Here is a 5,180-nt window from a genome sequence, read left to right on the forward strand (position 1 = left end):
GTTGTGACACAAAATTGTACTAAAAGTTGTGTTTCTAGCATAATTCATTTTTTAAACAACTTAATTTTTTTCAAATAGCTCAAAAATAAATTGTAAGGCAATGATAATTCTTAATGGATCTTCCTGAATTGCAAAGTGGAGTAAAAAAAAGGACAAAAAATTGAGTAGATTAATTCCCTAGTTTGTTTGTTGTCCCTACTCTTTGTGAGCATTAACCCTTGGCAACGAAGCAAATGATCATTACTTTCTGACTCCATTAGTAAACTGAGGCAAAGTACATTTATTTTTTCAGGCAAAGTGTTGATCTTAACTCTAGCTCTCACACTATTTTGTATCGGGATTTATATATTGCAGGGATGGACACAATATCATGCACAATTGAATGGATAATGGCATATATAGCTACTTTAGAACCTTCAAAAAATGGCTAAAGCCCAAGGTGAGCTTGAAGATGTCCTTGCCTCCTTGGACGCAAGGATGGGCTTGTTCATGAACTGGACATCTCAAAGTTTCCTTTTCTACAAGCATAAGTGAAAGAAACTTTTGAACCCACTAGCATCTTTTTGAGTTCCCCACAAGGCTGAGACCGACGTAGAAATGTGTGGCTTCACTGCTAGTAGTCTAGAATATACGTGTAGGCAATGGAACAAGATTCAAGCATATGGACAAACTCAAATTTATTTGTCTAAAAGTTAAAAAAGCTTCTAAGCATGTTAATGATAAATGAAAATTATTTCATTATTTATCTTGCCTCCTTGGACGCAAGGATGGGCTTGTTCATGAACTGGACATCTCAAAGTTTCCTTTTCTACAAGCATAAGTGAAAGAAACTTTTGAACCCACTAGCATCTTTTTGAGTTCCCCACAAGGCTGAGACCGACGTAGAAATGTGTGGCTTCACTGCTAGTAGTCTAGAATATACGTGTAGGCAATGGAACAAGATTCAAGCATATGGACAAACTCAAATTTATTTGTCTAAAAGTTAAAAAAGCTTCTAAGCATGTTAATGATAAATGAAAATTATTTCATTATTTAGCTTATTTTCGTTATTATTTATGAATGTTATTATATTTTTTAATATTATTTATGAGTCCTATTATATTATTTCAACTAACTTTTATTCTTATTTACATTACTTTTAATAATAAATTTTTACTTCTAGCAAAACAAACGATATACTATTTCAACAAGACATTGACTTTAATTAAAGGCCAAAGCTTCGAGTTTATTCCTTTTGGAGTTGAAAGAAGAATCTGCTCTAAATTGTCGTTAGCATGCCAAATGGTATACTAGCTGTCCTTAGCCAGAGCATTCACAATAGCTAGTGGCTACTGGAAGTTCACTGGGACCATTTATTTATTTATTTTCTTTTTAAGAAAGTTGAGTAGGATTATTATTGAAGTTTGTCTACACTAAAAACTAATTGAAATCTTAATTTAATGATAAAAAGAGTTATTATTAGGAACGAATGTCATAAGTTAAAATACTCTCTAAAAAAAAAGTTATTGATAAATAAGTTTATTTATATGTGAGTTTCAATTAACTCAATTAATAAAATTTCTGATGATTGAATAAGAGATTTATAGTTCAATCTCTGCTTACACAAAAAACTGATTAATATCTTGGTATAGTAATAAAGAATTATCATAAAAACAGACGTTATAAATTAAAACTCTCTAAAAAAATAATTTATTTATGGATTTGATTGTGATAATCAACCACTGCGACAGCAGCACGCTTAAGATTAAAGAACACAAGGCTCTCTTCTTATGGTGCCAATAAAAATGTATAGTTATAGACGCAATCAATTTATCTATTAATGTCAATGGGCTAAGTGCAACTGATTGTTAAAAAAAAAAAAAAAAAAAGCAACTGATTGTCGTCATTAAATCGTTACTTAATATTTTATAGAGTGTATGTTACAGCTAAGCGTGATCCAAAGACACGTTAAATTTGCTTACCTGCCTGCCTGCCTTCCTTTCATATTCAATGCTCTACCAGGTTGACAACAATAAGATGTTGATTGATGGTGAAATGCTTTAAGTATGTCAGGGACCACGAGTATAGAGAAAAATGCTAAGACCACAAACTTGTCGGCAAGCTATGGGAGTGAAGTAAAAGTTGTATGTACAAAATTTTATTATTTACGACTTGTTAGAGCATTCTCATCAGTCGTTGCATAAAAAATACCATTTTGACACATTAAAAGTCTACTTTACTATTTTACAACACCATTTTACAATATCTCATTTATCAGATGTTCTATTTTTCAATCCCATACATTAAAATAATATATCCATTACATTAAAATACCATTAAAAAAAAAACTTCAAACGGTTTCTCCCTATCATTCAAACGGCACAAACTCACATCATCATCGTCATCTTCAACCACCTCTGCAACAACAACAACATCAACCAGAAAAATTGCTGCGGCCACAATCACCAGAAAAACCAGAAAATTTGGCCACTGTTGCGGCCACAATCACCAAGAAAAACCAGAAAATTTGTTGCAGCCACAATCACCAGGAAAAAAAAAAAAAAAAAAACCCCACAACCACCAAATTCAACCCACAACCGCCGCCGGATCCACCACCAAATCACAATCACCAAAACAGAAAAACAAAGACAAAAACAGATGAAACTCATACCCAAATCTCATACCCGAACCCACCCACCGCCATAACCCACAACCCATGAAACTCATACCCAAATCTCATACCCATCCCACATCTCACACCCACAACCCGATTAACCTACCACCATCAACCAAAATCAGCCAACCACCAACAATCAAAACAACCAACCATCAGTGACCGGCGATGACGATGGCTCGTGGTAGCCATTACAGTGAACGACGATGACGATCGGAGAGATCGGCGCAGTGAGCACAGAGATAATACAGGGAGAAGAGAGGAACCGGTGAGAGAGGAGAAAAGAAAAAAAATGAAGAGAATGAAGAGAGAGGAGACAGAAAAGTGAATAAAAAACAATAAAAATTTTTTGCCACATCTGTCCGTACCATCTTATATTTGAGACGGTACTGTAGCAATGTGGTATAATTTTTAGAATTTGGAACACCTGATAAAGCCTTATTTTTGTGTTTGGTGTGGTAAATGTGCCAAATATTTGGCATTTGGCACATTTACCATGCCTGATGAGGATGCTCTTGGAAGTGAGTTATCACAAAATTTATGCTCCTAATATTACTTTAGAGATAAAAAAATATCAATAACGCTTGGATTATAAAAAATTTACAATTTTGGCACAACTTGGGGATTGAGAAATTTGTGACCAAATTTGCAGATTTATTGTGCTCTTAGAGCATTTTTATTGAGAGTGTTATAAATGCTAAATGCTATTTTTAGCATTTATAACCACAAAAAACCTACTCTATCAAAGATGTTTGATAAAAATTTTGACATCTTGCTACAGTGAGCTTTCATTTTTTTAGAGAGAATAAAAAAATAAAAAATAATATAGAAAGAATATTTAAATTAAATGATAAAAAAATAGACACTTTGATGTTAGGGGTATTGTAAAGTGGTGTGTTAAATACTATAAAGTTAAGTTTTTAGATGCTAAATGCTAAAATTTTTAGAAGCATTGATGAGAATGCTCTTAACATTTTTGAAAAGTTACTTATCCAAAAATTAAAAACAAAAAGAAGAAGAAAGAGATTGGAATTGTGATTGTAGTCTTGTTAAAAGAAAATAAGGAATTCCAAAATCTGCTGTTTATTGTGATGATTTTATTAATATATATTTGAACTGGAAACAAAAGTGGAAACAACAAAATAATTACTGTGAAAGTAGTTGTTGAACACTTGTACCAAATAAATATAACAAAATTTTAAGTAAAAAAAAAGAGAGATAAAAATTAGTATTTTCTTAATTTCCTAAAGTTCTATGAATTTTTTTTGTACCTTTAAATAATTATTTTTTCGTCCATAATCTATTAAAAATGTTATACTTTTTGCCTTTAAACTTTTCAAAAACTTTCTATCATTTTTAAACTATTAAAAATAACATATTTTTTGTCCCTATTTTCTCCATAAATTATTGAAAAATGCTTTTGAAAAAGTTTAAGGAAAAAAAACGAAATTTTTACATTTTAGAAACAAAAAAAAATGTAACCCATACTAATGCTCTAATTGACATATTATAATGGTTAGTGACCATTTTAAAATATAGGATTCACATTAGATATCAAAATATTAATTAGTCTAAGAAAAATGCTAGGAAGTAGGAACACAACAATTTAAAAACATTTATAAAAAAAAGTTGTGTAATTTATTAGGATAGTAGCATTGTTGTTAATCCAACCTTTTATGATAACGTGAATGACTCCAATTCACGCAGTCTGTGTGTGATGGTTGTTTAAAGTAGTTAAGCTACAAATGAAGCGTTTTTTTCCCATCTAATTGTTTTTTTTTTATATCCCCTAGTAAAATCGGCAGTACAATGTGAGAGAAACCCAAACCCGAACTAAAAATGTTGGAGAGACCCGTTGGTTGCCGACCTGATTGATTGTCATTGATGAGACTCATGATTGAACACTTGTACCAAATAAATATAACAAAATTTTAAGTAAAAAAAAAGAGAGATAAAAATTAGTATTTTCTTAATTTCCTAAAGTTCTATGAATTTTTTTTGTACCTTTAAATAATTATTTTTTCGTCCATAATCTATTAAAAATGTTATACTTTTTGCCTTTAAACTTTTCAAAAACTTTCTATCATTTTTAAACTATTAAAAATAACATATTTTTTGTCCCTATTTTCTCCATAAATTATTGAAAAATGCTTTTGAAAAAGTTTAAGGAAAAAAAACGAAATTTTTACATTTTAGAAACAAAAAAAAATGTAACCCATACTAATGCTCTAATTGACATATTATAATGGTTAGTGACCATTTTAAAATATAGGATTCACATTAGATACCAAAATATTAATTAGTCTAAGAAAAATGCTAGGAAGTAGGAACACAATAATTTAAAAACATTTATAAAAAAAAGTTGTGTAATTTATTAGGATAGTAGCATTGTTGTTAATCCAACCTTTTATGATAACGTGAATGACTCCAATTCACGCAGTCTGTGTGTGATGGTTGTTTAAAGTAGTTAAGCTACAAATGAAGCGTTTTTTTCCCATCTAATTGTTTTTTTTTTATATCCCCTAGT

This window comes from Quercus suber, unplaced genomic scaffold (genome assembly GCF_002906115.3).
Source record: "Quercus suber isolate HL8 unplaced genomic scaffold, Cork oak 2.0 scaffold_189, whole genome shotgun sequence".
Taxonomy (NCBI): domain Eukaryota; kingdom Viridiplantae; phylum Streptophyta; class Magnoliopsida; order Fagales; family Fagaceae; genus Quercus; species Quercus suber.